The following is a 26522-nucleotide window of genomic DNA, read 5'->3' on the forward strand; positions in this document are numbered from 1 at the left end:
ACAGAGAGGAAGGAAACAGTAACACGTGTTAATGGCTCACTGCAAGGTGCTAACAGACCGAGAAATGCATCTGCCATGTGTTTCATCACGGCAACACGGAATGAAGAACCCCCAGGGGTATGCCATCAACTAATTACAATTAATGCCAATGAAAATACTGGAGCTGGCCTTCGCCTGAGCCAAGGCTGACTTTGCATTTACTGCAAGGCTCTGAGTATTTACTGCTATTCATTTTTATGAGGCCAATACCAGAGGAATTATTTGCATTTTTGAAGGAGGAGCTGGATCACAGCTACTGTAAATAAGTTACTCTATTACCTCCTTTACACTCATTACAGATCTAAAAGAAAGTAACACCTGAAGCAAAAAAAAAGTTCTATTTTAATAAGAAAAATGAAGCTCTTAGAGAAAGGTATTATTTCCTAATAGACACCTATTTGGAAAAAACAGGTGAATGTTGGATTCACGAACTCTTCTGACCTGAAATAAAAGCAGCAACCTTCCACAGTTTTACCAGTACGCATTCCTTTTATTTTTTTAAAATTTATTTTTTATACATGCCTCTAATGCATGAATGAATGTAAATGTCAGTTATTAATCCCTCCCTCTGGAATTCACTGCAGCTCAACATTAGACAAAAGAATTGTATTTTTAACATAAAACAATGCTTGACAGCAATCTTTCTCCCCTCAGAGCCTTTTGTACTTTCCTACAAAGTAGTGCAAACTTGGTTGTTTGTTTGACATCTTTGGCTTAAAGGAAAGCAATCTTAGCAGAATGGATCACTACACCTTTACTCCTAGAAAGAGTAAATAATGAAACTGTTCTTTTAAATGCAGTTATCAAAAGAGAATGCCTTGTTCCAAATTACTTCAATTATTGAACCTTCATTTCAGAAAACAGTGACATGGGCTGAAACATGGCTAAAAGGATCAAAAGGAAGAGGCAATGGGAGCAGGCACCACTGTGCTCAAAAAGGTCACTGTGAGCTATTTGGTGATTGCATCTCAAAGTTTATAGTGGCTGGTATTTCCCAAATTTGCTTGTTGCAATTCAAACAACAGAGAAATAAAAACCATCTCTGACTTTATTACTGGGTTTTTAATAATTCTCCTGTAATGTGAATGCAGCAATTTCTTGTAAGCCTCCACAGATCAGAGGTGGAAGGAGTTTGCAAGTGAGAGGTTTCCATCAAGGAGAGGGATAAATCCTTCCTAATGCAAACACACTGCTCCACCTGCCGTCCCCAGGGACCAGATGCCAGCAGCACCTTGCATGGTGTGGGGGGCTGTCTCACAAGCAAACCTTTCCACATTTCATAGACAAAAAGCAATGTCTGAAATCCCAGTCAGGTACCAGTGAGGATGACAGACTCTAGCTCAAGGCTGTGAATGGTATTTATCCTCAGGGCTATGAAATTCTAAACCAGCTCCAGTTTTTGGGGGGGAGAAATGAGCCACAGTGAATTTAAGTGATCCATCCCAGGAGTGACAGGAGGCAGCAGGTGATGATAGGGATGCCTGTATCTTTTACAAACAACCACAACCTCCTCATTCAGGGTTTTCCAGTTAGTTCCCCACTGAGAATCCACATGAGATTTGTCATTCACACAGTCACAGCTCAAATCCCCAAGTGATGCTGAAGCTCATCATGTCAGGATAGTCACAGAGAAGGCTCAAGCTCTCCTGAATGGAACCTCTATTCTGATGATCAGTAGTAGGGAAATCCAGAGAGATGGTATTTTACTGACTCTTCTTTACTGCAAGAGACTAGATACAGATGAGGTTTGTCCACTCCTTGCCATTGCTTTCTTTGCCTTTCTTGGCTAATTGAGAGGGGTGGCAGTAACATCCTTAAGGAACACTGCTCAACTGGTGTCCAGGCTTACCACCCTGCTCTCATTGCTGAGGTCCTGCAGCAGCGCTCTACTGGGACAGGTGTGTCCAAAAATATGCCCAGAGAGGTCCCCCAGAGAGCAAATGCTATTTAGGCAACTGCTTTGCTTTGCCCAGGGTGTCAGGGGGTAACTGATCCTTTCCCAAAGCCTGTGCTAAGGGCAGTGAGTGACTCCAGCGCTGTGGGCTGGGGTCCGGGGGCTGCTGAGAGCACCAGCTCTCACCTGCCATCATCCCTGGCTGTGCAATGGGAAACAGCCAGCCCCAGACCAGCAGGGTAATTAAACACTAGATGCTGTCAGGGGAGAAGCAGGAACAGCCCTTCAGTTTGAAGAAATTCCCCTTTCTCCAGAGCCAACCAAATACAAGGGAGGACAAAGGCTGCCCTAACACATCCCCCAGCCAGGGGACAGGCACAGCAGCCTGGGAAATATGACTGCTTCCCTCCCCGGCAGCAACTTGTGAGTTAATGAATTCCCTAGGTTTCAGGCAGTATACTGCAAAAATGTGTCTAATACATCAAACACATAAAACATCTGTGGAGAATTTCTTTTTCCTTTGATTTACAGTTAAAAAAATAACAGTTTTGCAGTTACTAGAATAAATTCAAAACAAAAAAAAAACCCAAGTTATTCAGGTTTTTTTTTCCAGAAAAAAAGTCAATGAGTAGTACAGCAATCATTCAAAATCCCAATTTTATAATTTTATCACCATGTAATATTTATAATTTTATTAATATTTAATTGTTATATTTTTACAATAAAAACAAACCTCTTCCTCTGGTGGACCTTTACTGAGTACATCAACTCCATTAAGGAGTTCAGAGCCTCCAGGATATTTAGCAATTAAATACTGAAACTTCAGTGAGTACAGAAATATTAAAAAACTTTTGGATGCTTAAATTCCAAGGTTTCCTGTTGAAAAGGTGAACATAAAAATGATAAAAATGCAAAAAAAAAAAAAAAAAAAAAGGAAAATTCAATTGATACTAAGAACTTGTTAAATTAAGGGCAAAGAATGTTATTTCACCCTTTTGCTTCCAGCCTTTTTGCAGTCCCTTTTTATGGAAGGCAACTCCTCCCTTCCCAGCCCCTCTCCAAACTGCAGTCACGCTGCTTCTCAGTGCTTCTCTGTGTGTTTGCCCCATAGCAAACCAAAGGACAAACGTGAAACAACATTCTGCTGCAAAAAATTTAAATGACTTTGAGATAAGCCTGATTCTACAGCTGCTCTAAAACCAAAACTGGATCCTGTACATTCCCCTAACAGCTTCAGAATGGCTCAGGTCAATATTGTCTGCAGGTACCTCCCTCACACCCTGGTGACCAGTGCAACAATATACATTCAAGTCTAGTGTTTAGAAAACTAATGATCTAGGTAAAAATTTAAGATCTTCCTGTATAAAACTCTAGAAACACTTCAGCAAAAAATCAGGTGTTTCCATGTGACCTCATGAATAGTGAAATGTTCAAAGTTTTGTGAGAGATACCCATCTACAGCTCTAAAATGTGCTGCATGCAAAGAAGCTGTTAGAATCTATCTGAGCTCCTTTTGCCTTGGTTTTTACAGCCTGCACTCATCATAATGACATGTTTCAGACATCTGCACTATCTAGATTCTCCATCCCCTAAAATTTCTGAGGCTTTAGGAGTCTCGGTATAATCAGTATAATCATTCAAATCCCAGACATGCTTTGTACCTGCCAACAGCACTGTTAGGGGAGGAACTAAACATTCTCAGTCCATCTCAAGGGGGAATTCAGCAGCTGTTTCTATAGTGTAAACTTTAAAAAAATATGGTTAGTGTTATCCAATACACTATCTGTAGTCACTGAATCAAAGAACTTCTATGTGAAGAGGTAGATTTCAAGGGATAAAATTTCAAGGGATAAGAAATGCAGGGATAAAGAAAAGTATTGGAAGGAAAAGCTTAGGTAAAGTCAGATGACAAATACATAAGTTCAATCTTTAAATGTTTAAAATTATTTTATTGGTAATCAGATCCACTAGTAGGGCTATAACAGCTAATGCAGGGAAATATCTTGCTTCTTTTATAAGATGGCACTGACAAAGGTCAGTGAGATGTGAAAAGGGGGGTCTACAAATGCCTAAATTCAGGTGTTGTTCCTGATCAACACTCTTGATGCTGATCAATCATTATTACTTTCACCTTGTTGTGTAGCTTCTCCAAAAGGGAGAACCAGAGATTATAGCAGCCACTCATTTGGGCCTCTGGAAGACAACCCAAGATCTTTTCTACTGATAGAGCTTGGGAAGCATCTAATGGTACAGATATATGCAGAAAGAGCCATATCATTCTCTGCTTTCTAAGTCTGAGAAACATCCATCTGGAAGAGCTCTGACTTGCACCCTGTGTTTTGTAACTACATAATTTTATGTATTACAACATGACATATCCTCCTTAGAAAACAGTTTTCTAAACCAGAACTTCCTCGTGAAGGAGCTCATCTGCAGGTCAAGGTCCTTGGTAAGCCCTTCATTAAAGCTAAGGCTCAACAGAATTTCCAGTGATGAAGCAGCTGGAAGGTGGTGCCATTTCCCTTTTATTACATGAATTGAGTAAGATATTAAACAAAAGAGTGAATGTTAAATACAGGTGTAAAATGAATGATCATGTTTTGGCTTTCCTGCTTCTAAACTGATTATCTACTACGTGCTTCCATTTTCAAAGATTTGTGTAAGTGAGAGCAAAATGCCAAACATAAAATATTGATGAAATTCCAAAAAGAAAGAGCTCTAAGTAACAAAATAACTCTGGCATCTTTGAGAAAGCAATAATTCCTGATTAGGAGATAATAAATTTGATTCAGAAACAGACATTTTCAAATTAGATTTTGCATTATGTAAAAATAAAGTACCTAGTCCTAGGAACCATCTTTTCCCTTGGGAAACAGAGCTGGAGGCCTACATTCTCCATCCAGGCTCTGGCATCTCAAAGGGTGATCCACAAATCCACAAGGTAAGTACAGCTCTGGCTGGTGTTACACAGCAGGGAGTGATGCAAAAGTGACTGTTCTTGAAAACACCTCCTGTGCTGAATCCCATGCTGAAGTGGCCAAACCAGGGCTTGTTTCTTGTTTTCCCCAGGTAGGACAAGGGACTTGCTCTGAGGGGAAAAGTAGGATGATTAATTATTTTTTCAAAATGGAAAGATGCTGGCAGCCATTTTTTTTATCAATTAAAGTAATCACTTTGTCAGGGAGTGAATGCCCACAGTCTCTACTTTCCAGAAGCACATCCTCTCTATGAAACTGAAGATCAGTCATACAGAGAGGTGCCCCCACTCTCCTGTCACATGGGAAACCACATCACTCAGATACAGGAGTGCTGGGAAAAGTGACAACTTCCTGGCCACTGGCAGGGAGCCTGGCTCCTCAGTAAAGCCCCTGTGGAACAGCTCTCCAGGACTGCTGCAGAACCAAGCTCCTCCTGCAAGTTCAGGGGAAGCCATGTGCCTCCCCACATTACCTGAGGTGCAGCAGAGGCTGCAGCTGGACTGGTGGCTGGCACAACCTGAACTCACAGAAAGCCAACTCCTTAAGGAATATTTCAGGATAAAATCTGAATGTGTATACACATAAAGTGTTATTTACAGCAGCTAAAGCTGCTTTCAGACCACATTTTCAGAGGTAGGAACCTCCCTTTCTCCTATCTTCAGATGTTTAAAAGACCTTTTTGAGCCTTACCTGTAAACATATGTAAAAATTAAATACATGTTTTCACTGAATGCTATAGATTGCCAGAATTTTATTTCTTGTTAGAATATTTGAGCAACATCTTTAAACAGTTATGAAGCCCTTTCAGGACCCTGCAATGAAAGTATTAACATTTTAGAACTAGTGATGGGAAAAAAATCAAATTGCTTTCTGCTTTTGGTGGTTTTATCTTTCTTAAAAAAAAAAAATCCAAAACATGTTTAAGGAAAACATCAATAATCCATGTTAAAAGAGACCATTGGGAGTAAAGATATAACTGGACCTGGTAACTATAATTTCTAAAGCATGAACACAAATGCACAATTACGAGCTCATGCGGTTTCTACCCAAGAAAGTAGCCAGGTAAAGGTTTCTAAATTACACGTGCAAGCTCCCTTCAATTGGAGTAAAAGTGCAGAATAAACTGCACCCACCCAGCTGAAATGTGCTGCTGCCAATTGATTTTTGGGGGGTGATTTCATTCTGCTTCACAGGAAAAAACACATCTCATTTGACAGAGTGTAACAGACTGCTAAAGCACTTGGTAGCCCTTGTGATCAATTAAGGGTCAGGATGGTTTGATAAATTATTAAACAGTATGAAGAAAGAAAAGACCAGCAACCGACAAATACATTCTTTTACCTTTATCTTTCTTGAAGTCAGGTGTTTGTTTCATTATTATTATTATTACTACTGCTTCACTATTAAATAATAAATCCTTTCACTATCTGCAATGCTGGGGGGGAAATACCATCCACATGTTAATCAGAACACTAGGAAAAAAACAGATATGTATATAACAGCCCGTCATTCACTAAAAAATAAAGTCTGTCACTAAAATCCATAAGTCCTTTTGTGGTCAGGAGACAACCAGAGCCTGAATACAGCAACCTGATTCTTCAGAGGGTATCACTGTGCTGAAGTGACTCACACTTGAGATAGGAAGCATGGTTTTATAACCTTTTTCCCCATATGAGAAATTTAAATGGAATTTCTTTATAATTCTGAAAACAACAATTTATTGCAAATTCACATTTGAATTACATTCACAAATTGGGATTTGGAGATGAAATAGTTCCATTCAGGGCTTTTAGGTGCTTACAAGAGAAGCACTTTATATCCACATTTGTGAATATTTACTGAAGCAAGCCCTTCACTAGAAACACAGGTTTGCAGGAATGCACCGCTAATGAACAGATTTTTTAAAATTTGCTCTGAAAGAGAGGACATATTTTTGCTTAATCTCCCTTTTAATGTTCCTCTTTAAAGGGATTGTTAATCAAAACTTTTGAGCAGCCTTTTGTTAGAACCCACTTAGGGTTATAATTTCATCTCAGGGATTTATGAGTACCGGTCTCATTAAACCTAACAGGAGCTACACATATGGAAATTGTGGAGCACAGGGAAGAGAATATCCCCTTTCTATAGCACAGTTCCCAGCACACTGAATGAGTCCCTTGTGTAATGTGTGATTTGGCTCCATGAGTCAGGGGAATGGGGTGGTGAGACCCTGGTTTGCAGCGTGTTGGTAGTTTCAGGCCATTGTCAGAAGGGATGAGAAGACAATTTACTGCTGAAATCTAAGTGTTCCATAGAGAGCAACATGGCACTAAGTGCTCCAAGGCAAGTAGATTTAGTAACAGTAAACAGGGACCAGGAGTAATATAAATAGAAAATGTTAATAAGTTACTGTGTTGCTGAAATACAGAAGCAGAAAAAAAACTATTTCCAAAGGCTTGAGCCAAAATCTATTTTAAATGTTTTCCTAATAGTCCCAGCATGTTTTATAATAGCAACTTATATATATATATATATGTATTTCTTTATAGACCTGTTAGGCCGATACCTTCATTCTGCACTTTTCACAGTTTCTATTTTAGCACCGAATTCCAGTTTATTCTGTTGAAGGAAAACAACTGTCCTTGGTTTGCATCCACTCACTTTTTTTTTTTTATTCTTGTTGTATCTGACTGGTGTCTCATCCATATGAGTAGCTCTTGTACAACTTCCAAAAAATATTGCATTGTTCTGAATCTTTCCACTTCGCAAACGTAAATCTTTGTCTCATGAGCCAAACATCAGATACTCTGCTTGACAGGGCTTATACCAGTGACAAATGTGACAAAGGGACACCTTGTTATCACACCAGACATCTGCTCCCACCAGGGTCATTGTCAGAGCCTGCACTAACCACATCCTTCTTACAGCAGCAACAATTCACCAAGTGTCCTAGTTTAGGTCAAATTAGGGAGGAAAACTCCAAATGGGGATTTCCCCAGGGAAATGCCCCCTCCCCACCAACTGGCCCGGGAAAGGAAAAAAAATTCCTTGGAGAGAAGTGGAAAAAGCTGTTTATTTAACAGAAATTGAATAATATTAAATAATAAAAACTCTCACTGTTCGATGGGATGGCAAGTCTAGGAAGACTTGCATGACAAGCCACCCCAGGACACCAAGACAGACCTGGAGTCCCTGGAATTGCCCTGGATTTGCTTCAGCAGAGGTGAAAGCGTGAACCAGCAGTCTTTACTGACAATACCTTTCTGACCTGCTGACTAAACAGAGCCATGAACCAACCAAACCTCCCTGCTGACCAGAGCAAGGAACACCAAAGGAAACATTGCTGTGCAATACCTAGAAAATCACCACACAGATCAGTAAAAAACTAACTGCTCAACACTCATCTACAAACACGTGCATCCTGATTGGATAAATAAAGCACCGAGTTGTTGGTTGTTTTTAATAAACCACTTTTCACCCCAGACTCAGCTGAGCTGGTCTGAGTGGCTTGCAGTGACAAGATCCCTGCTCGTCTGTGTGGTTGCTGTTAACACCTCCTGGTATCCTGCTTGCCCTTCCATAGCCTAGCATGACTAATTAGAATAATGGCTTTACCTAAAAAAAGCCTAAGTCTCTCTTTAATTTATTTTACATGAACTTAATGGTTTATGGCAGCAGTCTGCCTTGTAAAGCGTTTCCTCTATTTTGATCCTTTGCCCGCAGCCATGTTTTGCATTTGCCTGCATTGCTGTCACTGCCTCAGTCACCTCAGCACCTCATATCTTGGTTGCACTTGCACTGTCCTTAATTACTCCTTATATCTCTGTTATCAACGTTACTGGCAAACTCTGATGCTTTAAAATTGATAGTTTTCTCCAAGGCAAATTAAGTCAGTCAAACCAATCAATAACGATAACTACATAATGAAACCAGAGGGACTTCACATAAATCTTTCCAGATGGAGTATTTATCATTTATCTCCTCTTGTTTTGGAGTGATGTTGTTATGGAAGTTATCCTGTTCTATCCCCCAATTCCTTATCTCAGATGATCTGAAACTCAACTTGAAACCATACTGTGTTGTCTGGGTTAGCTGGGATAGAGTTGGTTTTCTTCGTAGTGCTGTGTTTGGGATTTAGTATGAGAATAACATTGATAACACACTGATGGTTCAGTTGTTCCTCAGTGTGCTGACCCCTAAGTCAAGGACTTTTCAGTGTCTCTTGCTCTGCAGGGAGCAGGTGCACAAGAATCCAGGAGGAGCATGGCCAGGGCAGCTGACCTGAGCTGGACAAAGGGATATTCCACACCATAGAATGTCATACCCTGTCTATAAACTGGGGGGAGTTGGCCAGAATTGCCAATCTCTGCTCAGGGATGGGAGGGGCATTGGTCAGCAGGTGGTGAGCAATTGTGTTGGGCATGGTTTGGTTTCTTCCCCTTGGGTTTTACTCCTCTCTCCCTTTTTCATTTTCATTACTATATTTTACTTTATTTCAATTATTAAACGGTTCTGATTTCAACCCATGAGTTTTATCTTTTTCTGATTCTCTTCCCCATTCCCTGGAGTGGAGAGAGGGTTGGAAAGTGAGCAAGTGGCTCACTGTAGTTGGAGTCTGGGGTGAACTACAATGTGTACAGAAGCCATGGTTTGTCCCTCACCAGTACCAACATCTCCACAGAACTGGAGACAAGAGGCACTTTCCATTCAGAGGAGCAGTCCTGGAGGTGCTCCAGGTCTCATGATCCCCCTTCCCACAGCTGGGCTTACAGCAGCCTCAGCAATACCTACACTGAGGTGACCTATGTAAGGCCTCCTACAGCCCCAGGTGCCCTTTTGGGACATCAAAGTGACCTGTGGCACAGCCAATCCCAGTCTCTGGGAGACTTTTGGGACAGCTGAGCCTCACAAAAGCCTATCTGCTCTGGAAAGATGGCACACAGGCAGGAGAGATGCATCTGTCAGGGAAAAGCCAGCTGAGGTAATGACAGACTGTGGTTTTATCTTCATTCATTTACACGTGGCCAACCACAAACACATGTGCCATTTGTGAGCACTGCTTACAGCTTCTGTAACACTGTGATAAAGAAGATGTTTGTCTTTTTTCAGCAGCTGACACCAGTGGCACAGTAGTGCTGGTTTGCTACGAATTCCTCAGAATTCATAAATACTAAAAACTAGAATTGTAAAGTTGCATAATGGGCACCATGGCCATTCTCAGCCTCTGCAAAGGGGTGAAGAGAGCAGAGGAATCACTGACCAAGTTGGTGGGAGAGGTAAGGGAGAAGTGGGGCTGGAAAAATGGTATTATGGATTGCATGGAGGGATTTCAATTAAAATTGTCAATCTCCAGGAGTTCTTGTTTTCAAAGTATGCTGAAATTCAATGCAGCTGGCTGAAATCCACCACTGTCTCTGCCCAGATCAAACTGTGTGGAAGGAAGCACAGTCCTGTATGAGCCACAGATATTCTGATGTGCCAGAAAAAAAACCTGACAGATTTTCCTCCTCTGAGGCCACAGATCTGTTACATTGATAGCTTTTATAGCATAATTATAGCATTTATAGCATTGATGAAGGCATTAGGTGTGGGCTAAAGCATTTCTGTGAGGGCGAGCGTGTGCTCTGCGGGCTGTGTACCAGCAGCAGGATGTGGGAGCCAGCCAGGGACAGCCAGCCTGGCTGAGACCTCATCCCTCAGCAGCATCCCCCTGACCCCCAGCAGCGTGATCTCAGTCAGTCTCACCTCACTGTCACCACAGAAATGCACTGGGGGAATGGAGGCAGAAGTTTTGATAAACAGGTACTCAGTAAAGCTGGAGAGTGAAAATCAAACTGTTTCCCTGATACACATTGCTCATTCTTTTTTTCATCAACCAAACACAAATATGAACTGTGATTTTCAGACTTTTGTGGCATTTTTTTGGAAAAAAAAATTTTAAAAAATTCCTTTTCTATGAACACACATAAAGTTGCTTTAATTCTCTATGTATATTTAACATCTATTTTCACAATTTACAGGACAAAACTGTAAATGTTTTACTCTTGTAAAATTGTGCAGTAATTTACTTTGCCTGCTGGTTTATCTTAACTAGTGCAATGGTCCAATTCTTTTCAGTTTCATAATGCCTCTCCCCCACTGGTTCAGCCATGGACCACAATGTTGGGAGTGTTACAAAGGGAAGGGCAGCAGAGTCAGCAGGCTGAATTTCTACCCAGTGAAGGCAGAATGGCACCCATAAGAAGAAAACTCCACAAAAAATGTATTGCAAACTAACAAACATGAACAGCAGCAAAAAAATTCATGAAACAAAACCTAAAAACAAAGCTTTACTCACCAAAAGAAGCAATAAAATCACAGCCAGCAAGCTCAGAAGGAGAGTAAATCATTATACTAATTCATTCCCACTTTACTACTTTAGTGACAAAAAAATCGCCCATGAAAAAAAATCTGATGCATTGCCCTCTGCCATATGGGATATATTAAGACATACATACCATAAACAGAAAACTAACACTGCAGTTTTGTTTCTATCTGACAACACATACAGTCAGTCAGGAGTCACAAGAATGCAAAAAGAAAGAAATGCTGCATTTCATTCCTTTGCCTGAAACTTACTTCTAGACAAAACATCATCAATCCTCAACATGTAAAAGCACTTCCAGATCAAATGGAAGAAAGGCAAATAAAAGCAAGCTACCAAGAACAGTAACCTCCTTATAAACTATCAGTCAATGTTAACCAAAACCCCAGGGGAAAAAGGCTGCAGTTATTGAAGTCTGTGTCCTCAGAAGAGCACTTTATGACTAAATGGTAAATGCTGATTTCCTGCAGCCATTTCATGTTCAGTTTAGTCCTGGGGGTGCTGCCATGAAGCTGGTGTTGGGCTGGCCCCAAGGCAGGGCTGTGTCCCCCACAATGGCACACACTGCTCCACACACCTGGTGCACTCTGCTGCGCTTGGTGCCCTATGCACCTAGGGAAAACAAAATTAAAACAGAATACAACATTCACATCTGAAGCCTAGTCAAGGCTCATGTGATAGCAGCCAATGTAACAATGTGCATGTAAATCAAGTGTGCTACAGAAACAGGGTGCAGGAACCCTCTACTACACGACTTCTGAATCAACTCACAGTTTTGCTGAAAAGAAGAAATCTTTATTCAGACCTCTGGAAATATGAGGACGCCACCAAACTAAAGATCATGTGTAAGAAGGTCTGAGTTGCATTTTAGAATTTGGGATGGAAATGGAAAAAATATTTGGACTCGAGTTGTGAGGTGGGAGTGTGAGCAGAGCATCCCAGGTGCTCCTATTGCATCAGCTAGATACTTGAATTTAATCTTAAACCTTGCCTCGGTTCCATGAATGAACACTTAGCTGAAAGCCTGCCTCTCCCAGCTGATGCTCCCCACTGTGGCTGTAGTAGGATAAATGTTCCAAGATTTTACAGTGGATTTAAAAAGGATTTAAAAAATATGCTAAGTCAAAGAAACACCCAAGGGACTTACACTAGAGAGCTGCAGTCCCATTAATGTATAAAGAGAAGGCTAAAAATGTAAAGATAAAACATAGTTCTGCTTTTTGACGTGCTAATCTGCCCTTAAAAATAAAAATACCTTGAAGAGCTGCAGCTCTACTGGGGAGTTCTCCCCTTCATTATTGTTTTGCAATGAAAAAAGTGTGTTTCACTGAGGAAGAAATTTAACTTTACATCCCAAGGTCTCAAATACATTTCTTTCTTGTTCAAGGCAGATTAGCAGCTCAGAAAATGAGAAGCTTTCCTAATTTACATTAATCTCATCCCCTCCACACATGCTAATTGAGGTGTTTTCTCCTGGGATTTCCAGATACTTTGCAATTGTAACTTTGCTGTTGCAAGCTGTAACATCAGCTCTCACAAATATCAGTCCTTGTCCACATGCCCATGTTCTCTAACCTGGCACTGATTTTCGTGGTAGGCCTCTATTGATTTATGAATGCAGATGGTGCTTCTGGATCCTGTTGCTCATTTATAAAAGGATATTTTTGGTGAATAAATGCTTACCAAATCTGCATAGATTAGGGAGTTTCCAATTGATCTACAAATATGGACCAAATATGCCAAGTAGTTTGATCTGGAAGAATGTGGCATCCTAAATCTGACTAACAGAGCATTATTTTGTACAATGTCCAAATCACCGAGGAAGGATATTGTATTGCTTAAAGTGCTCCTTGGGTAGATTGAAGCCATGCTGTTCAAGTGAATCCAAAGGGAGCCATTCCAGAGGAAGGCTGAAGACAGCACCGTGGTGACCACCTGGGGAAGAAACTCCATGTCTACAACTTCACAAAGACATGGAGGAGTGGGCAATGCCTGTGTCCTGCTTCCCTAAAAAATATTCATAATAGAACATTTGTGATCACTAATTGTGGCTGTAATGAATTTATGTACTCCACACTTCTACACTGCCTAGTCCTTATTTTGCAATTTATCTCAACAAATCACCATACTTCACTTTGAAATAACTTCCACAATTAGTTTTCAACCTATTTTTAATTTAAATGTTTTGAAATACAAGCACAGCTGGAGCTGCAGATTGTCCTGGCAATATGTCAAAAGCTCCAGGGCTGCCAATGCTGTGTATATGGGTGTACTATTTTTCTGGGGTGATACATACAATTTTATTATTCCTTACACAGGTCTATGCAGTGTAGTATGAAGTACAGATAGCTCTTTGGAAATGACATCTAAGCTTCAAATAGATAGCCATAGAGACATAGTGATGATGGAAAGACCAAAAACATGCAATATGATCTTCCAGCTTTTGAATGCTTCTTTTTGCCTTGTTCATTCTTAAATGATACATTTAAGAAATCCTTTAAAATAGAAAATTCAGGAAATAAGGCATTTTATCACACACAAATACACAGACATGACATAAGCACAGATCTGTCCAAACCATATCAACAACTTATACCACTTGAACTAGCTATCTTAAGATAGTTCAGTTATGCTGAAATCACTTTTCTGAATAATTAGACTCCTGTGAGCAGCTCCAAATTAGCTTCCAGATAATTTCAGTTTACATCAGCTACTGATAAGAATATATAAAATTGTAAAACTTATGTAAAAACTGAGTAAACACTTGAGCCCCTGATGACTCCCACAGGAAGGGTCCAGACCACTTGAGGTTTAGACATGTAATGAGGCAGCTCTCACACAGCAAATGATTACAGTCCTTTTATAAACAGCATGGAGAGATGGGTGCTTGTTATGGGCTCCACAGAAAGCTACCCATAACTTATGTCCCATTCAGTTTAAAAGAATTCCTTGATAACAGGGATTACAGAGAGCAAAAGCTTAATATATGCAACAAAAAGATTATGATCCCCATAGTCAGCCTTACAATACAACTATTTCCAAGAAAATTAAGAAAAGAATTTTCTTTTCTTGCTAGCAGGCACCTTTTATTGTACTATCAAACAAAGGACTCTTGATGGAGATAACAGCCTGTGAGCTGAAACAAATTCCCAATATTCACTGAAGATGTGGCATTCAGAAATTTTAAATCTTTTTTACAACTAATTCTACTCATTCTGTGCAACTGGCAATTTTCAAAGACATGTAACATGTGGATTACTTCAGGGGAAACATGCCATTAGGGACAGCTACCTCAGGAAATTTAATTTGCTTTCAAAGTGGGGAAAAAAGGTAAGATTTACTGGAAAGTTGGTCAGAGAAGAACATTATTAACAAAAAGGCTGAATTGAAGAGAGGCCATGATACATCTCTGAACAGTAGTGGGTGAGGCAGGTTGGTTTTGGTGCTCTCTGGTGTGCTTTGAAATCGTGAAGGTAACAAAAGATGCTGTATTAGTACAGAAAATTTGAAAATAACCTTCAAGACAAATCTTTGCTGCTGAAGGGGATCATTTTAATGTGATGTTTTATTCATAAAAATGAATGTATGGCAATATTCAAAGATGAGCCTGAAATGTCTCAGAGCATTTGGACAAGAAAGCAATACCTAAACGACTACATCTGTACAAGTATGGTTGTAGATATAAGTGTGCTCCACATCAGTATAGGCCTTCTCACAGGAAAAATGAATCAGCTAGGACAGTATCAGATATCTTTATTCTGTTAGAATTGGATCTCTGCTAGAGAATATACCAGTTTGATCACAGCTTCATTCCTGGAGCTCCTGTTGTTCCAGCAGTACTTATTTTTTGTGTATAAAATACATCTTAAAATCCAGTATATCATAGAAAATCTTTATTAGAGCTTCTGAGACTTCTGTCCAGAGGATATTTCCTGAAGGAAAGTCTTTCTTTGGTCAGATGGTCTGAGCAGGAATAGCAATACTTTTGCTTTGAGGCTTATGCTTTTCCCATGGAGCTTTACTGAGCTCTAATGTGTGTGGTCATGCAGTTCTTCCTTATAACTACTCAAAGAAAGAACATCCTGTTCTTTACTCCTTTCTGAAGGGCCACCAATGGATTGTTACATTCAATTAAAAATGCAGCTATGCCACATATTGCAGTACATTCCAGGAGTGTTGACTGTGAATTGAAGGCTGACTTAGAAACTTTATATGTGCTTTGTAAAAACTCAAACCAAACTCAACATCTGGGTTCTTGGGTTAATTTTTCACACTTTGATTTAAACAGCTTCATTTAAACAGCTAATTACTCTGGGCTCATGCTTACTTCTCCCTCACTCCCATTGCTTCAGCAAACATCCTTCTCCTCAACCTCTCCACCATCCCATTCTTTCTGCTTTGCTTCCACAGTGTCTGTAGACCTCAAATATCTCTATTGGGTTTTCTCTGCAACCCATCCCTTCCATCTCTTTCCTCAAGCAGCTCTCAAATGACAGTCCTCATGACAGGACTGCAGAACAGAGCTGTCTTCACCTTCCTTCCTGAGAAGAAGTGGAGCTAGGTAAATATCAAACAACTAATTCCAATGCAAACCCCCAGGGTTCACAAAATCCAGAATATATTGGCCAGAGTTTTTTCTGTCATCAGTTTTCTCAGAATGATATGCTCAAAAAATCCAAAAGCTTCTGTACAAACCTTTCAAATCCTCAGGTGGCATCTGGAAATAAAATGACCCACAAAGAATGAAAAATGTAATTTCATTACAATGAAATTTTAATGAAAAGATTGTCACCAAAAGAGCACCTTTCCCTATGTTGTTCAGCCATTTGGCTGAAATCTGCAGAATTCCAGTTTGGCTCATGACAATTGTTGATTCTCTTTGTGTCATACCAATTATTTGAAAGGCTTGTTGTTTTCAGTGTCATCTAAACAAAACTGGCCTATGTTGTAATTAAACTTTGATTAAGTTTTTAATGGGATCTCAGAGGAAAACAGTATTTGACTAATATGTATTATTCTGCACGTATTAATGAAGAGAATTCTTGTTTAACTGGTGGAATTTCACATAAACACTACTCCCCCCCACCCCCAGTCCTGTAGGAACAAGAAAACTTGCAAGAGCAGGGACCTGCAGGTGGAAGAGACTTCACCTAAGGCCTGAGGTGCCCATGCAGAACAACTTCACTGCTCTGCAGTACTGAAGAGGAAAGACCCATCACATCAGGATTGATGTTGGAACTGAGTAAGGCAGCCCCATTTGCTCCCTGAGCAACAGCCAGAGCTAGTAAGGAAAGAAAGGTGGCAGGTGACAGCAGCAGGCAGCTCTTTTCTGAGACACAGAGGCACCCTTTGCCAGCCCCACACACGCTCTGTCACTCTGCTGAATCAACAGATGGTCACAGGACTGCTGCCACAGCCTTGGTCTTCAAGTGCTCCAGCCACAACCTAAGGGGCAGGGATTGGCAGAACAAAGAACCACCTGCTGCAGGAGAAAGTCATGTTAGAGACCCTCTAGGGAGCCTGAAAGTGCACAAGACTATGGGACCTGATAAAATGCATCCATGGGTCCTAAGGAAACAGGAGGATGAAACTGCTCATGAAGTTCAACAAGATGAAGTGCAAGCTCTTGCACGTGCATCAGAACAATTCCAAGCACAAACACAGGCTGGGCAGAGAGTGGATTGAGAGCAGCCCTGAGGAGAAAGACTTGGGGGTGCTGCTGGATGAGAGGCTGGACACGACCCAGCAATGTGCACTTGCAGCCCAGAAAGCCAAACATATCCTGGGCTGCACCAAAGGAATGTGGGCAACACATCAAGGGAGGGGATTCTGCCTCTCTGCTCCACTCTGGTGAGACCCCACCTGCCGTGCTGCATCCAGATCTGGGGCTCACAACAAAAGAACACGGACCTGCTGGAGTGAGTCCAGAGGAGTGCCACCAAAATGATTAATTAGAGGCATGAAACACAATCAGGATTGTTCAGCCTGAAGAAGAGGCTCCAGGGAGAGCTTATAGTGGCCTTCCAAAACCTTACAGACAGAGAGATGGAGAGGAGTTTTTTCACAAGGGAATGAAGCGATGGGACAAGGGGGAATGGCATCGAACAGAAAGAGAGTTGGTTTGGATTAGATATTAGGAAGAAATTCTTTTCTGTGTGGGTGGTGAGGAAATAAAACAGGTTGTCCAGAGAAGCTGTGGCTGCCCCATCTCTCAAAGTGTTCCAGGCCATGGATGGGTTTTGAACAACCTTGTCTAGTGGCAGATGTTCCTGCCCATGGCAGGGGTTTGGAACCAGCTGATCCTTAACGTTTAATGATCTTTAACACTTCCAACTCAAACCATTCTATGATTCTATGAACTGAGGCTACATGGGTTCACAATTTAGAAGGAAGCTGATGATTGCCAAAGTCTGGGAAAAAAAAAACCCATCTAATCTGTCTTATACCTTCTGCTTAGATATAAAAATTATTTCTTATATCAAAAACTCACTGTTTACTACCTATAGGTTATAAATTATTTCTCAAAAGTTAAAAGTTATTTGATTTCAGTAGATAAATTACCCTAAAGTAAAGAAAATATCCCCTAATAAAGGACTTTCAGACATACTGTTAAACTCACAGCAAGAAACAGCTCCTGGAAGTTCAAAGGAAAAATATCAAAATTAGAAATTAGGCATATTTTTAAACAGAGTATGATTAATGACTGGGAAAAGAAGTACACAAAGTGGATTCTTTACTTCTTGTAGAACATGTAAGGTCATGCACTTTAGTTAATAACAAGAATACTTCCAGCTATAAGCTAGAAATTACTGAGGAGGAGAAAGCTCAGTTCACATTAGTCAATCACTGTTTGACAATAAGCTACCAGTGTGAAAAAAGACAAACACTGCCCTAGAATTCATCAGCTCAATTATTTCTAGTAACGATGGGGGAAGTGTTAGTATGGTGCTGGTAAAGTACTGCTAAGACATCACTTCAATTATTGTGTGTAATTATGAATGCTTGTGTTCAAAAAAGATTAACTTAGGCTGGAGCAGCTGCAGAGAAGGACTACTAGGATGATGAGAAGAATGTAAAATATGTCACAAAAGGAGACAGAAAGAGCTTGTTTAGAGAGAGGATGACTGCTATCACTAAATATCACGGGGTTGTAAAGGAGCTGTTTAAGCCAAAAGGCAACCATGGTATAAGAACAAAGGGTTGAAACTGGACTTGAATAAATTTACTCTAATTTAGATCCTTTTTAATCACTAGGCAAATGAAGCATTGAAACAATTTTGCAACAGGAATTTAGGAGATAAACGACTATAACCAGCTTTAAGATGGAGCTTAAATCCACGTGCATTCAAGCTACAGCATCATTGTCACAGCCCCTGCAGCACAGGGACCAGAGCCAACCTGAAAGGTTCCCTCCTGGGGATGATTCCCTGGTACCACAGGGATCATGTGCCAAAATGGCCAAATCACCCCAAACTGTAGGGCCTCCTGAAACCATCATGCTCAAACAGTGACCAAGCCCCGAGGTTATTTTAATAACTTGTCTTCTCTTAGAAATTAAAAAATTAGATCTACCAAAAAGTAGCCCTGTTTCCCAGTTTTCTGTTAATGTCAGAAATCTACTTTTAAAAGCTAATCACTCATTTATTTTTTCCAAAGCAAAGCTCAGATTACACTGAGAATGCCATGGTTAAGCAGACTTGTACCAAGGTTCATATACAAAAAGGCAGTATTTAGATCATGCTGCCAAACTGTTTCTCTTGTACTTTATGTGAGTAGGAAGCATGACTCCAGCCACAAAGTCAGGTTAGCATTGATTAACAGTGTTTCAGCTTAATGCAGTAATTAATTAATTAATTAATTAGTACTTAATACTGCAAGTACCTTTCTTGTTGCATGTGGAGTGATGAAGCAGTGTTTTAATAGAAATCTAGCTGTGGTATGGTCATACATTGGTCTACAAACTCCTTCTGTTTATCATAAAAGGTTATTTCATTACACTGATTTCCTGAAACCCTTCAGATTTATTATTTGCCTTTAGGGCAGAAAAATACAAAATCTTCTTATGAAGACTCTAAGCTATTTTCCCTTGTATTAGAATAATTTTTAAACTACTTTTATCTTCCTACTACTTCTTAAATGCCTGCTCTAATTAGATTGACAGCTTCTCACTTTGTTGTTCTGAAAGCTGTAGGACTGTATTAATAAAAAACAAACCACCAAACACTTCAAGAAACAAACTGCAAATAAAATGGGTGGGGATTTAAAGTGCAAGTTCCCTCATGTTTAGAATTTTTACTAAGGTTAATGAATTCACTTTAAATTTAATAGCAACAACAACAATAATTATACTTCAATATATTAATAATAATTATTATTCACATGAGCAAGGTTTCTTGTTCATGTGGTTTATGTAACCCATAAAACCATGTCTGTGATCGTTTCCACTGAAAAAATCCACTTGACTATACCCCATTTTTAACCACTCCAGAATTCATGTTTTTTATCTCTGGTGCAAGTACTTGTCTTCAATATGTTTTGGGTGAGGGGGAGCTTGTGACAGATAAAGTAGTAGCAATATGATACATTTTCCTTTGCTAGTAAAACAAGGAGGAAATTATTTTCAATTAAAAAAGACAATGAAAATAAACACAAACCAGGATCTTTACTTATTTTTATTAGACTGATTCATGAAAGTGAGCACTACTTGAGGGAGTTGTGAACATGTTTTCGTATTTGGGTGGGATTTTGAAAATTGCTTTTGAAGATCTTTATATTTCATTTATAATAAAATACCTAATATAAGCACAGGAGACTCAAAATAAAGAATGCCACAAGATTACAATTGGTAGTGCTGAAGAACCAAGACTTTCTTATAAATGATCAGCAGATGCCTCTGTTTGGAAATTGCAAATTAATTCAGTTCAAAATTAAATGCTTTCTGAGTCATTCCCTAGAGACTGGAATTCAGCCTTTAAATACACGTGAGAAAGCATCAAATGTGAGTCAGTAAAACAATGCATGAAAAGCCACTTGTCCTGGCGAGACTCTTCTACACCAGCTTTTTAGAGAGTACTTCAGAGGGTTTGCAACAGCACAAATTCCACAGCCAGTATAAAACCAGATTGTGTTAACAGTAACCTTTCCTCCTCTTTCTCACCCTGTGCCAATAGGGTGACATTAAATACAATTTCACTTAAATTCACTTAGTGAATAAAAAAAAGTTGCTCCATGTAATTTCAAAGCTATGTTGATAGGATGCTGTAGCTGCACTGCACTTCAGCTGTTCCCAAAGCTGAACTATGAAGCTGTTTGCTACCAGAACCAGACAATACCCTGAGTGTGAAGGAGGAAGCCGGGGTGGGACTCGGCCCCAGGCACAGACGATGGAGACGTGCCCGCGCATGAGAGAGGAGTCTTGGCTCCTCACACACAGTGCAGGTCAGTCAGCCCATGCCATGGACCTGTGTCCACCTTGGCACATTAAAGCTCCATGTGTCACCAGCCAAAGAAAATTAACCAGCTGTAGGCTGACCTTGCCTCATCTGTGGGGAAGGGGCAGGAAGGGCTCTTATCCAGGGTTTTATTAGCATTTTACTTAAAGGCCATGCACCATAGTCCATTCCTTCTGACCAATTTGTAAGTTTATGCTTCAGATATTAACTAAAGTAATTAATCAACCTCCAGTATCAGTACAGGCTGGGGGACAAACAGATGGAGAGCAGCCCTGCCAAGAACACTTGGGGGGCTGAAGGGAGGAAAGCTGGACATGACCAGCCATGTGCAGCTGCAACCCAGAAAGCTAAACGTATCCTGGGCTGCACCAAAAGGAATGTGGGCAGCAGGGAAAGAGAGGGGATTCTGCCCCTTTGCTCTGCTGAGACCCCACCTGCAGTGCTGCATCCAGATCTGGGGTCCCAGCACATGAAGAGCATCCACCTGCTGGAGCAAGTCCCAAGGAGGGACACAAATCATGGTCAGAGGGTTGGAGCACTTCTCCTGTGAAGTCATGCTGAGAGAATTGGTGCTGGTCAGCCTGGAGAAGAGAAGGCTCCAGGGAGTTCTTATGGAGACCTTCCAATACCTGAAGGGAGTCTACAAGAAAGATGGAGAGAAAATATTCACAAGAGCATCTAGTGACAAGACAAAGCTGAACAGCTTCAAACTTAGAGTAGATTTAGTTTAGACCTTAGACCTTAGGAAAATTTTTTGCTGTGAGTGGTGAGACACCAGAAGAGGTTGCCCAGCCCCTGGTAATGTCCATGGCCAGGTTGGATAGGGCTTTGAGCAATTAGGTCTAGTGGAAGGTGTCCCTGCCCATGGTAGGGGCAGTTGGATCTTTAGGGTCTATTCCAAACCAGGCCATTCTACAATGACTCTGTAATCATAGATTTACCAGATGGAAGCCCTCTGCTTTGGGCCAGAATACTATGTCACCGACTTCTTTGTATGAAACTCCTAATATTCTCATAACATACTTGAAGTAGACAGCTTTTATCTCAAGGACTATTATGGACTTCTAACAAACTTTATATATCTCTTATCATAAGAGCTTAGACCTCAAAAGCTAGATTTCTAGGGAACATTCCAATTAAGTTTAAAATGCTTCATATGCTATTAAATCAAAATCCTATGTAGTGAAATATTCGAGTTTCACAAAGTCCTTCAGTCTCCATGAGCCAATCTGTCCCACCCCTATGAGTTCCTTGAATCTAGAGGTTTGTTTTTTTTATGTAAAGCTGTCACCACAACACCCTGCATAACTGAATATGACAGTTGTCTTTCAAAACTCCTCTGGATGAACTGCAGTGAGCATCAGAAAACTGCATATCACTCCAGAAGAACTTTGCATTTCAATCAGTCCTTGGAAAACAGGGCACCTGAAGGCATGGCTGTGTGTGGCCTGAGCCAGACAGCCAAGGTCCCCAAGCCATGCACAGCAAAAATGAAGTCCCTAATAGAAGGATGCTCAGAAAGAGGCTGAGGAGATCCAACTAGGAGTAAAGCACAGAAGAGAACACTAAACTTTCCTGGTTTTAAAGACAAAAACAAAAAAACCCAGCAACTAAATTCCTCATAAATGTTCCAGGATAGAGACTGTTACTGAATTTTACATATCCTCCTCAGCATATTTAAGTGGATAACAAATAAACATTTATTTGTCCCATGCTAAGCAAAAATCCTTTAGATTATCACATATATCTGATAAATTCTTCAGAGCAAATCTGAATTCCATACTGATGCTAAATCTTTACCCAAACTTTCATTAGAAGCTAGCACACACCTCTTTGATAGTCTCAGGGAAAATTGCAGCTAAAGCATATTCCAGTTTATTTGGTTGAATTCTTGGCAGATTATGACTAAAGATTATTTAAAGAGTTCATTACATCTTTGCACTCCTTAAGCAAAGGTTATCACAAAGCTGCCTGTGTGAGTGAATTATGACTACTGGGTGGTCACTAGTGCCTGTGATATTAGTTATTACATGTTCAGTGATAAATTTAAATCAGTAGACAACAAGGAGAAATCTCTACCAAGACCTTCATTATGGAATCTAAAAATAGCAAAATTACAGTTACAGGGAGAAAATGATAAGCTTAATGTATACATATGCTGAGCAAACAGATGGTATATTTCAGGAAATTTACTATTCATATCAAAATTAAAAATTTAAACTCGACCCTTCTAAAAATTAAAACTTGCAGGATGAAACAGATCTGAAAGTCTTTTTTTTTAAATCTAGACTTTGTTAATGTTCATATTTTTCATCCTAAGAGCTAATGCTGCCAGCATTTATTGATTCAGCCTTCTAATAATTACATCATCCTTCCAGCATGTCAGAGACTGTCAAGGTGATTATGATGGCATATGACTGGAGTATGACTCCTGTGTCACAAAATATTTGTGTCACTAGTTTATCCAGAAACAGACATATAGCAAATGTCAGAGTGATAGAGAAGAAAAATACTGACTTTATTAATAAACTGCTATGTAAAATGTCTCATCACTTGCTGTAATGCTGCCAAAATAGCCTTGTCAAGTAATTATTTAAATAGGTTTTTTTTAAATAAACTAGAGCTCATTGAAAGTGCTCTGAACAACATCACTTCTTCCCAAAACACCACAAGATCTTTCAATATTCAGCTATTTAATTTGATTCTATCTGGTAAAATCAATCCAGCTTTCTCACATAGCTGCAAAGTATCTTTACTTTCCTGCACTCACTACTTGTCAGTACTTTTGCTTAGCATGGGACTGGATTTCTTCTAAAGGTTGTGTTCCTTCAGGCACTCAAACAGCTCAAACTAAGCCTTATGAAGATACAACAGCTTTGATTACAAAATGCACCAATTTTAATAATTGTATTCTTTTTCCTAAGATTTGAAAGCAGCCAAGAACAGCAGATTGACTCATTTGATAAATTTAACTAAATCCTTCTTAAGGCTTTCAATATCTTGAAGGTATAGTTTTGACTTAAAAGACATATTTTCTTTCTTTTCAGAAGCAAAAGTCAGTGTTCAAATGACACTATGTCTAATATGTCACCAAAAACAATGGAACTCAAGCAGCAGATGAACTACTAAAGTATTAGCACACATATTTTGTTAAAGAAATTTAAAATCATATTTTTTTTCCCTCTCTTTCAAGAGCTTTAAAAAGTAAGGTGCAAAGCCACACCCAGACTGACACGACCACCCTGGAATTATGAATGGACCTCATTCAGTAATAAAATCTAGCAGAGCAGAACTGCAGAACAACCCTACTCCTAAGAGTAAGGACTTCATGTGAAGCTCTGCACTTTTTCTTCCTGGGGATTTTATGGCAAGAATGACTGGACTGACAGGCTCCTGTGAGGTGATGCTCACTTACAAGCAAGTGCATGTTAGATAATTTACAAATTTCACTTCAAACTAACCCCAGTTTTCTAAGCTCAGTAATCAGCAAATACCCCTTTTAGCTGTGGCACAAGCTGTAAGAATGACCTTGCCCGTGCAAAGGCAGAATCCCTTCTCTCCCCCTGCCAACAGTGCTGGTGATAGCTGAGCTGGAGCAGCACAGAGGCACTCTGAGCTTCCCTCCTGTGCCCCAGCTGCTCCCACAGCCACCAGGAACCTGGGAACCTCCTTCTCTAGTTCATGTTTTAGCACTCAATAAAGATGCAACCCTACAAAACACTCCCTACAAACAGCAATCACCTTTCACTGGTATGTTCTTGAAAACTGGGATATTCCTTTGAGCAGATTCGGAGCAGATTTTTCTTGTGAACCATCTCTGAAAACACACAAATGATTATCAGTCACAACACTGACAAGAGACAAGCAAACAGTGAATTCAGCTGGTAGGACAGGTGATGATCAGGATTTAACAGAGGGCTCCATTTTCCTGTAAGCCTGATTTTTTACCATATATAATCCACTCCACTTTGAAATGTAGCAAACTGGCAGATATGGGGGAAGCAGTCTGATGACATTTGTTTGTCATAATATGCCAGAAATTAGTTTACAAACTTGTCTTCAAAATTATGACAAAACCAAATTCCAATACCATTTCACATTTGCAAGAGGCTTCAATGCATCTTAATTGATGAAGTCCAAGAGCTCAGTAAGTTTTGCTTGAGTATGTTATCACATCCTGACAAACACAACATGCAAGGAAAGTAATAGGCCTGGAACAACCAGAAAGTCAGGAGAAGGGGCTCTGACTGTCACAGAGCCAGGCTCTGGACAAGAAGCAGTGCAGGCAGGCACACTGGCAGTGACAAGCTCAGGCAGGCACAGGAACCATTGCTTGATCAATTCTTGAGGCATACACACACACAGAGAATGCAATATTAAGATGGCCCTAAATTTCTCGATGATGGCCTTTTCCCCCTACTTTATTAAAAATACCCCTCTCTTACTACAAGTTACCATGCAACTCCAGCCTGTCAGTCTTGCTGAATGTAGTTCTCAAAGCACAATGACATCTTTTGGAGAGGAAAGTATTTTGTTATTGTTATTGCAATCAATGAAGGCTTAATTCATTTTTCCTTGATTTTTCTGCACTATTATCTGTATAATAATGACAGTTGTGAACAGTAAAGATTGAGTTGTATTGTGCCAGCATGTCTGTACAAATAATAAAGAAGAAAGCCCTTGCTTTTAGAGATCAGTCTAGCTGGTGAACAAATAGGACAAATGCTATTGCTAAGAAAATAAAACAGTAACAAAAGAGAAGTGAGTCATACATTGACATTTCCTAATCAATGGCAAGCAAGAGTGATTTACCCATTAAAAAAGCAGAGAAGATTTTAAGGCAAGATTTAGAATCATAAAATCACTGATGTTGGAAAACATGTCCAAAATCAAGTCCAACTTTTAACCAAATACTAACTTGCCCACTAAACCATATCACAAAGTGACACATCTAATAATTTTTTGAACACTTCCTGGGGTAGTAATTCTGCCACTTCCCTAGGGACATTTTTCAATGCTTAACCACCCTTTCAGTGAAGAAATTTTTCCTAATACCCAATCTAATCATCCCCTTGTGCAACTTGAATCCATCTCTCCTTCTCCTGTTAATTGTTGCCTGGGACAAGAGGCCAACTCCCCCCTCCCCACACCCTCCTGCCAGGCAGCTGCAGAGTGCGATAAGGGCACACCCTGAGCCTCCTTTTCTCCAGGCTGAACACCTCCAGCTCCCTCAGCCTCTCCTCAGCAGACTGGAGCTCCAGACCCTTCCCCAGCTCTGCTGCCCTTCTCTGGACTCGCTCCAGCCCCTCAAAGTCATTCTTGTAGTGAGGGCCCAAAACCAGACACAGGATTTGAGCTGTGGCCTCACCAGTGCCGAGTACAGGGGGACAATCCCTGCCCTGCTGCCACACTGCTGTTTATACAGGCCAGGTGCCATCAGCCTTCTTGGCCACCTGGGCACACCTGGCTCATCATGTTCAGCTGACTGTGGACCAGCACCCCCAGATCCTTTCCCAATGGGCATCAGCTTTTTTACAAAAAATTAAAATTTGGAATATGTTTGTTAACAAGACTCAAAGAGGATTGGTTGAACATTGTACTTGGAATTAGGATGAAAAAAGGAGAGTGAGGAATAAATGCATATGTCTAGATAGACGGGGGTGGGGGCTGTGTACCTATTTATATATTATTTTCCTTTATTTAAAGAACCTACAATTTGCACAGTTCAAAAAGTGTTTCAAATTACTTTCAAAATATAATAGTATAAATAAAAATAATCAACCTATCATAATGAATATTTAATGTCTTCATATATT

General features: G+C 40.1%; 1 protein-coding gene across 2 annotated transcripts in view; it reads right to left on the reverse strand.

Annotated features, from left to right (window-relative positions):
- Window positions 1–26522, reverse strand: part of RELN (reelin) — a 271266-nt gene that overhangs the window by 194811 nt on the left and 49933 nt on the right. The gene's annotated exons all lie outside the window — the stretch shown is intronic.

Source organism: Parus major, chromosome 1A (genome assembly GCF_001522545.3).
Source record: "Parus major isolate Abel chromosome 1A, Parus_major1.1, whole genome shotgun sequence".
Classification (NCBI taxonomy): domain Eukaryota; kingdom Metazoa; phylum Chordata; class Aves; order Passeriformes; family Paridae; genus Parus; species Parus major.